Source organism: Arachis stenosperma, chromosome 1 (genome assembly GCF_014773155.1).
Source record: "Arachis stenosperma cultivar V10309 chromosome 1, arast.V10309.gnm1.PFL2, whole genome shotgun sequence".
Classification (NCBI taxonomy): domain Eukaryota; kingdom Viridiplantae; phylum Streptophyta; class Magnoliopsida; order Fabales; family Fabaceae; genus Arachis; species Arachis stenosperma.
This window is the reverse complement of record NC_080377.1, coordinates 57,534,811-57,544,624: the sequence shown is the minus strand read 5'-3', so window position 1 is coordinate 57,544,624 and position 9,814 is coordinate 57,534,811.

Here is a 9,814-nt window from a genome sequence, read left to right as displayed (position 1 = left end):
AGATGCATGAGGAAGCTCATCAACAAGAAATCCCTGAGATGCCTCAAGGGATGCACTTTCCTCCCAACAACTATTGGGAACAACTCAACACTTCCCTAGAAGATTTGAGCTACAATGTGGAACAATTAAGGGTGGAACATCATGAGCACTCTATCATTCTCCATGAAATAAGAGAAGATCAAAGAGCAATGAGGGAGGAGCAACAAAAGCAAGGAAGGGACATAGAAGAGCTTAAGGACATTGTTGGTCCTTCAAGAAGAAGACGCCAGTAAGGTGGATTCATTCCTTGTTCTTACTTTTCTGCTGTTCGGTTTTTATATTATATGTTTATCTATGTTTTGTGTATCTACTTCATGATCATTAGTGTTTAGTAACTATGTCTTAAAGTTATGAATAATTCTATTAATCCTTCACCTCTCTTAAATGAAAAATGTTTTAATTCAAAAGAACAAGAAGTACATGAATTTCGAATTTATCCTTGAATATAGTTTAATTATATTGATGTGGTGACAATACTTTTTGTTTTCTGAATGAATGCTTGAACAGTGCATATTTTTTATCTTGTTGTTTATGAATGTTAAAACTGTTGGCTCTTAAAAGAATGATGAACAAAGAGAAATGTTATTGATGATCTGAAAAATCATAAAATTGATTCTTGAAGCAAGAAAAAGCAGTGAAAAAGCAAAGGCTTGCGAAAAAAAAATATAAAGAAAAAGAAAAAGCAAGCAGAAAAAGCCAATAGCCCTTAAAACCAAAAGGCAAGGGTAAAAAGGATCCAAGGCTTTGAGCATCAATGGATAGGAGGGCCCAAGGAAATAAAATCCAGGCCTAAGCGGCTAAATCAAGCTGTCCCTAACCATGTGCTTGTGTCATGAAGGTCCAAGTGAAAAGCTTGAGACTGAGTGGTTAAAGTCGTGATCCAAAGCAAAAAGAATGTGCTTAAGAGCTCTGGACACCTCTAACTGGGGACTATAGCAAAGCTGAGTCACAATCTGAAAAGGTTCACCCAGTCATGTGTCTGTGGCATTTATGTATCTGATGGTAATACTGGAAAACATAGTGCTTAGGGCCACGGCCAAGACTCATAAAAGTAGCTGTGTTCAAGAATCAACATACTTAACTAGGAGAAGCAATAACACTATCCGAAATTCTAAGTTCCTAGAGAAGCCAATCATTCTAACTTCAAAGGAAAAAGTGAGATGCCAAAACTATTCAGAGGCAAAAAGCTACAAGTCCCGCTCATTTAATTAGAACTAATATTCATTGATATTCTGAATTTATAGTATATTCTCTTCTTTTTATCCTATTTGATTTTCAGTTGCTTGGGGACAAGCAACAATTTAAGTTTGGTGTTGTGATGATCGAATAATTTATACGCTTTTTGGCATTGTTTTTAGGTAGTTTTTAGTAAGTTCAAGCTACTTTTAGGGATGTTTTCATTAGTTTTTATGTTAAATTCACATTTCTGGACTTTACTATGAGTTTGTGTATTTTTCTGTAATTTCAGGTAATTTCTGGCTGAAATTGAGGGACTTGAGCAAAACTCTGAAAAAGGCTGACAAAAGGACTGCTGATGCTGTTGGAATCTGACCTCCCTACACTCAAAATGGATTTTCTGGAGGTACGGAACTTTAAATGGCGCGCTCTTAATGGCGTTGAAAAGTAGACATCCAGAGCTTTCCAGCAATATATAATAGTCCATACTTTATTCGGGAATTGATGACGTAAAGTGGCGCTCAACGCCAAGTACATGCTGCTGTCTGGAGTCAAACGCCAGAAACACGTCACGACCCGGAGTTGAACGCCAGAAACACGCTATAACTCGGCGTTCAACTCCAAAAGAAGCCTCAGCTCGTGGATAGATCAAGCTCAGCCCAAACACACACCAAGTGGGCCCCGGAAGTGAATTTATGCATCAATTACTTACCTCTGTAAACTCTAGTAGCTAGTTTAGTATAAATAAGACTTTTTACTAGTGTATTAGTTGTCTTTTGACCACGTTACATCTCTGGTCTCAGTTTCGTTTTATTCTTCATCTTAGGAGGCCATTGATCACGTTTTGGGGGCTGGCCATTTGGCCATGCCTGAACCTTTCACTTATGTATTTTCAACGGTGGAGTTTCTACACACCATAGATTAAGGGTGTGGAGCTCTGCTGTACCTCAAGTTTCAATACAATTACTATTATTTTCTATTCAATTCTCTTTTATTCCTATTCTAAGATATTCGTTGCACTTCAACTTGATGAATGTGATGATCCGTGACACTCATCATCATTCTCACCTATGAACGCGTGTGACTGACAACCACTTCCGTTCTACCTTAGGCCGGGCGCATATCACTTAGATTCCCCAACAGAATCTTCGTGGTATAAGCTAGATAGATGGTGGCATTCATGGGAATCCGAAAAAGTCTAACCTTGTCTGTGGTATTCCGAGTAGGATTCCGAGAATCCGGAAAGTCTAACCTTTTCTGTGGTATTCCGAGTAGGATTCCGGGATTGAATGACTGTAACGAGCTTCAAACTCCTGAAGGCTGGGCGTTAGTGACAGACGCAAAAGAATCAAGGGATTCTATTCCAACCTGATTGAGAACCGACAAATGATTGGCCGTGCTGTGACAGAGCATAGGACCATTTTCACTGAGAGGATGGGATGTAGCCATTGACAACGGTGATGCCCTACATACAGCTTGCCATGGAAAGGAGTAAGAAGGATTGGATGAATGTAATAAGAAAGTAGAGATTCAAGAGGAGCACAGCATCTCCATACGCCTATCTGAAATTCCCACTATTGATTTACATAAGTATTTCTATCCTATTTTATTTTCTGTTTATTATTAATTTTCGAACTTATCATAAATCAACTTAATCCGCCTGACTGAGATTTACAAGATGACCATAGCTTTCTTCTTACCAACAATCTCTGTGGGATCGACCCTTACTCACGTAAGGTATTACTTGGATGACCCAGTACACTTGCTGGTTAAGTTGAACGGAGTTGTGATCACATGTGCCATTACCAGGGATTATTAAGATCCTAATTCATCATACCATGATCTCTTTGGGGTATTTTTGATAGAGCCAATATTTAAATTTCATACAAGTACAAAGAGACCAACTTTGAGGATCACAATTTCGTCCACCAAGGACATGCTATTGTTTAAGTGTGGGGAGGTTGATAAACCACTATTTTATGGTGTATCTTGTGCTTAATTGAGTGGATTTTATCAACTCTTTACCTACTTATTCATACTATTTGCATGGTTTTACATTTGCCTTCCTAATTATGTGCTTTGATTGAAAACATGCTTCTTTGGCCTTAAGTTCCCTATGTTTAATCCTCTCTTATTACCATTAGATGTCTTGATATGTGTGTTAAGTGTTTTCAGATATTATAGGGCAGGAATGGCTTAGAGGATGGAAAGGAGGCATGCAAAAGTGGAAGGAATACAAGAAGTTGGAGGAATTGTTAAGCTATCTAGCCTGACCTCTTTGCACTCAAACGGCTATAACTTTAGCTACAGAGGTCCAAATGACGCGGTTCTAGTTGCGTTGAAAAGCTAACGTCTGGGGCTTCGATTTGATATATAATTTGCCATAATTGCCCCGAAGTTAGGCGACGCGAACGCGTGAATGACGCGCCCGCGTCGCATTTGCGAACTGCAATCCGCGCGGACGCGTGGATGATGCCTCCGCGTCACTTGGTCGCGACCTGTACGGACCAGAAAGCACTGGAAGTGACTTCTGGGCTGTTTCTGACCCAGTTTTTGGCCCAGAGAACACAGATTAGAGGCTGAAGTGGGGAATGCATTCATTCATGAGGATGCTCTGATAATTCATAATTTTAGTTTTAGATGTAGTTTTTAGAGAGAGAGGTTCTCTCCTCTCTCTTAGGATTAGGATTAGGATTAGGATTTCAACTTCTTCATCACAGGTTCAATATTCCTTTTACTATTTATTTTCTCTTCTATTTTTGTTTACTCTGAAGCTTTTATTTGTGTTTGATTTATGTTGCCCAATTGGCTTATGGATATTGTCCGTGTTAGAATTGACATACCTCCCTACAATTCATCATAATTGTTCCTCATCATTAAAACTCCAAAAACACACTTTTTCATAACCAATAATAAGAACATACCTCCCTGCAATTCCTTGAGAAGACGACCCGAGGTTTAAATACTTCGGTTATCAATTTATTTAGGGATTTGTTACTTGTGACAACCAAAACTTTTGTACGAAGGGATTTCTGTTAGTTTAGAAGCTATATCTACAACGCGACTTTATAAAATTCTTTACTAGCATAAATCCTAACGTCAAGTCTGCTGAGTGTCTGAACGTCTGGAAGATAATTGATTTATTGCTTGCTCCAGTTGATGAAGGGTTGCATTGAACTGGTTTACTGATTCCTCAAAGCGAACCTATGATTTTTGGCTTGATGGATATGGACATGGTGCATAAGGGAGTGGTGGTTCGTGGGAGTAATTGGATTGGCGTTGGGGTGGATAAGGATCATGTGGTAGTGAATGGTGAAAAGAAGCTTGTGAGTGTGGTGGTTCGAAGTTATGTCGAGAGGATGGTCTCTGAGCATAGGGTGGGGCTTGTTGGTAGTTACAAGGTTGTCCACTATATCTTTCAGCTGGGTATGCATTGTAGAATGGTCGTTGTCCATGATATCTTGGAGGGTGTTGTTGCCTAAAGGGTTGATTAGATCCTCTTGGCTCCATCCATCCTTGATTGGTCTGACCTTGATGTATATTCTTACTGTGGTTTCTATTTCCTTCAACAAAGTTAGAACCAAACTTAAAGCGAGAGACGTGAGAATTCATAGTAGTTATCAGAAATAAGGGGGAAAAAGGCGAAACAAATAAACAAGTAAAAGAAAAATATTTTTTTTTGAAAAATATTTACAATAACCAGTAATAAGGCACACGTTTGCAATTCCCCGGCAACGGCGCCATTTTGACGTTGGAATTTTTGCTAGTAAAGAATTTTATAAAGTCGCGTTGTAGATATAGTTTCTAAACCAACAAAAATCCCTTCGTATAAACGTTTTGGTTGTCACAAGTAACAAACTCCTAAATAAATTGATAACCGAAGTATTTAATCCTCGGGTCGTCTTCTCAAGGAATTGCAGGGAGGTATGTTCTTATTATTGGTTATGGAGATTGTAAATTGGGGTTTGAGAATGAGGAATGAATATGGCAAATAGTTTAAATGGCAATTAAAATAAATAAATACTGTAAAGCAAACCCTTTGGCAAGGTATGAGAAATTGGAAGTCCAGACTTAGTTATTTTTATCAATAATAATGAAAGTTGAATCTTAATTCCACTTAGTTAACCTTTGCTAAAGCAAAGGAAAGTCAAGGGACTAATTAGTTTTTGACCTTCGAATCCTATTTATTTCCTAAGAAAAGGTTGGGATTATTGAAGTTCAATTCAATTAGCAAAGATAACAATTATCAATTATGTTGAGCTAAGATAACTCCTGAGTTACTTATTTCTTAACCAAGACCAAAAGGAAAGGGATTAAATCTACTGGAATAAGAATGTCTTCAGATTGGGAATAATCAATAACATAAATAAAAGAAAGCAATATTAACTGAAATACCTCAAATAACATTAATTCGAAAGAGTAATCTGTAACATAGAAGAATTCATAAACTAAATTGAGAAAGCAAGTAATGAAAGAGAGAATATTGAACCTGATAAAGAGATAATCCTCAAAACTAATAAAATCCTAAATCTAAATCCTAATCCTAAAGAGAGAGGAGAGAACCTCTCTCCAACTAAACATAAATCATGGAAAGTGACTAAAAATTCGAGACTCCCCTCAATGGATGCATTCCCCCACTTCATAACCTCTGGTCTCTGCCTTCTGGACTTGGATTTGGGCCAAAAAGAGCTTCAGAACTTGCTATGAGCGTTTTCTGCAATTTTTGGTGCGTGACCTCTGTCACGCGTCCGCGTGGGTCACGCGGTTGCGTCAATTGGAGTTTTCCTTGTCGCGCGGTCGCGTCAGTCATGCGGCCGCGTCATAGGTGTTCTTCTTTATGTGCGCGGTCGCGTCAGTCATGCGACCACGTCGCTGCTTCTTCGCGCTTGGCATGCGGCCGCGTCGTCCATGCGGTCGCGTCACTACCAGTTTCTTCATAAACTCCGTTTTGTGCTTTCCTTTCATTTTTGTATGTTTCCTTTCCATCCTTTGAGTCGTTCCTGCCTTAGAAGATCTGAAACTACTCAACACACTAATCATGGCATCGAATGGAAATAAAGGTAATTAAAATAATTAATTTTAAGGCATAGGAAACATGTTTTTCACATACATCACATAATAAGGAAGGAAAAGTAAAACCATGCAATTAATATGAATAAGTGGGTGAAGGATTGAATAAATCACTCAAACTAAGCACAAAATATATCACAAAATATGGGTTTATCAGTGGCCTAAGGTTCCAAAGCGTGTCCTCAGCTTTAAAGTGTTCCCAAATCTTCCTCTTTTCATCTTTTAGGCTTGTTTTGTGCTTTTTGTTTTCTTTTTCATTATTTCCTGTAAAATTCATCAACTCAAGAAATCAAAGCAATACTCAATTCGAGCACCAAAACACTCCATAATTAATCATTATGTATTAATTTCTTATATGAAAAAAGAGTAGAAAAACACAACATGATGTGCATGCATGAGTTACCTCTCTTCTTCTTCTTCTTATGAGGACCCTGACGAGGGCCCACACTGGAGATCCAATGGTCCACAGAGCCAACTATTGATGTTGCGAATAATAAAGGTGTTGCAAGTGGTGTTTGAGACTAGTTCTAAGATGAATATTGCGGATGTACACCTCGACGATGTTTCATCTAGATGGTCATTATGTTTCTTAGACTCTATTTTCCCTCACTTTAGTATAGTCTTTTTTAGGGTTAGGACTTGATTTTATTTTGCTAGTCTGGATGTCAGCCTAAAAGTTTGCTGCACATGAACCAGATGTTTGAAAAGTCGTAAGTATATATATATATATATATATATATAAGCATGTTGGTTGAGTTTGTTATGAGCTAACTTTATTCTATTGATGTATGATATTTGATTTGCTGTTATGATTACTTGTTGGCTATTTGGTTCCATTAAGTGATAAATGCTTTTATTTATTTTTTGTATGGTATTTCGAAGCTTTTATCTGAGATTGATTTCTAACATTGAAACTGCAAACATATAAAATTTGGCAAACGTATGCGAGTCTGATAACAAAACAGGCTCATATGTATATAAATAGTACAGCGTCTAGAATTTTATAGGTTAACTAAGAAGTAGCACCTAATAACAGATAGTGATTTTGACTTACTAAAAATTGGGCCATTTTACATACTATTGCCAATGAGCTATAGCTCGATGGCATATGTCCCCCCTTCCTACCTAGAGATTTTAGGTTCAACTCTAACCTTATGTAACTTGACCCAAAAAAAAAAAGTCAGAAAACAACATATTATTCAAATATTTGGGAAGATACATGAGTTTGTGAGTGTGTATGACTAAAAGTAATATTTATTAGGGTACCATGACAAAAAAATTATTTATTAGAATAAAATATTATTTTAATTTTTAATATTTTGATTAAATTTTAATTTTGTTCATAGTATTTATAATATTTTATTTTTTATTTTATATATTTTATATTATTTTTATTTTTTGGTTAAAATTAAAATATTTTTTCAAAAATATAATTTTTTTCTATTACTCTTTTTTTCCTTTTTTATCACTTTCACTCTTAAATCACTACAATTATTACTATGACCAATATATAATCGAAATGGTTGCGATAGTGTACCAATATATTCACCGCTGCAGGTTGGTAGAGATAGTGTACCATTGTTACATCTTCAGTTTGCTGATGATACTATCATTTTCTGCCCACCAGAGGAAGAGACTATAAAGAATTACAAGAGGCTTCTGCGATTCTTCGAGTTGATGTCAGGCCTGAGTATCAATTTTGATAAATCAAGCCTGATTCCAATTAATTGTGACGAGCAATGGGTCGAGCGTATGTGTAACCTACTGGGTTGTAAAGGGGATGCTCTTCCAGTTAAATACCTGGGAATTTCTCTAGGAGCTAATCCGAGGTTGGTGAAGACATGGAAGCCTATCATAGACAAGGTGGAGGAGAAACTCAGCTTGTGGAAGGCCAAGGTGCTGAACAAAGCCGGGAAGTTGGTGCTTATCAAATCTGTGTTGAACAGTCTGCCAGTATACTATTTGAGCTTGTTCAAGATGCCGAAAGCTGTTGCTGAGAAATTGATTTCGCTGCAGAGAAGATTCCTGTGGAGCTCAGAAGAGGGAAGGACTGGTATGGTATTAGTAAGGTGGGAAGTGGTCCAGGCGCCGAAGAAACTAGGTGGACTGGGAGTAGGGGACGCTATGGTTCGCAACACAGCGCTGTTGTTCAAGTGGTGGTGGCGATTTGCAAAGGAAGAGTGCCCATTGTGGAAAAAAGTTGTAGTTTCTTGTCATAATCTAAACCCCAATGAGCCTCTGTCGACTCAAGAATTGCCTACTAGAGGAGGACCATGGAAGGATATTTGCCAGTTACACATTATGAACCAATATCTAAGGGATAAGATGGTCGCAGGCCTTTCCATGGAGGTTGGGGATGGGCGTCGGACACGTTTTTGGGAGGATGCATGGGTGATTGGTGGGCCTCTGAATATCCGGTTCCCGAGGCTTTTCTCTATTTCAAACCAGTGTGGATCCGTTATAGGGGATTGTGGCTTTTGGGATGGGCTTGAGTGGATTTGGAATTTCCAATGGAGGCGAGAGCTCTTCCAATGGGAGTTGGAATTACTGAGTGCATTACATGAGGTTTTGAGACCTGTGAAATTAATTCATAACAGAGAGGACAGAGTGGTGTGGAAATATGATAGGCAAGGTGTTTTTACAACTAACTCATTTGTGCAGGTGATGCAGGAGGAACTGATCCCAGCGGAGATAACCAGCTATAGCTTTACCAGGACTATTTGGAAGGGGCTGGTCCCGCCTAGAGTGGAGCTCTTTGTCTGGTTTGTTCTGATAGGAAGAGTGAATACAAAGGACAGGTTGAGCCGGTTTGGAATTATTAGCCAGGAAGATGTTACTTGTGTTCTTTGTAACAACGAGGTGGAGGATGTACATCACTTGTTTTTAGGATGTATTTTTGCTTGGCAGGTATGGAGTGCTTGGATTTTAGCCTTTGGACGACAGTGGTCATACCCGGGATCGATGAAAGAACACTTTCTTAGTTGGACAGAAGAACCGCGAAGGGTGGAAGAGCGCAATCACCGGTTGAGGTGCTTCTGCGCGATCGTCTGGAACTTATGGTTGGAAAGAAATAGACGGATATTTCAGCAAACAAGGAAAGGAGTTGAAGAAATCATCAACATATCTTCGAGTAGTACTAACGAGTGGAGTGGTGGGGATCCCTTTAGTTGTTGATGGCTATGCCGGAGATGACATGGGGACGTTTTTGTGTAGTTATATTTTGTTAGTTCCGCTTGTTTTTAGTTATGTAACCTGGTTGCTCCACTACTATTGTGTTGAGCTGTTTGATTTCAAAAAAAAAAATTAAAATTTGGGAATGAAAGACAATAATAACTTGTCTTTTCTTCAATTTTTTAATATTTTTACGAAAGTATGTATTTTTTTGTGTAAACCCATGTACGGTATAAATGTAGATGTAAATTATTGCTTGTAAAGAATTGATTCAAAATAATAATATTTATTAGTCATATAACATTGTTATTTAGAATGTACGTTAAAAAATAGATAAAATGTCGATCTCTAGAATTTT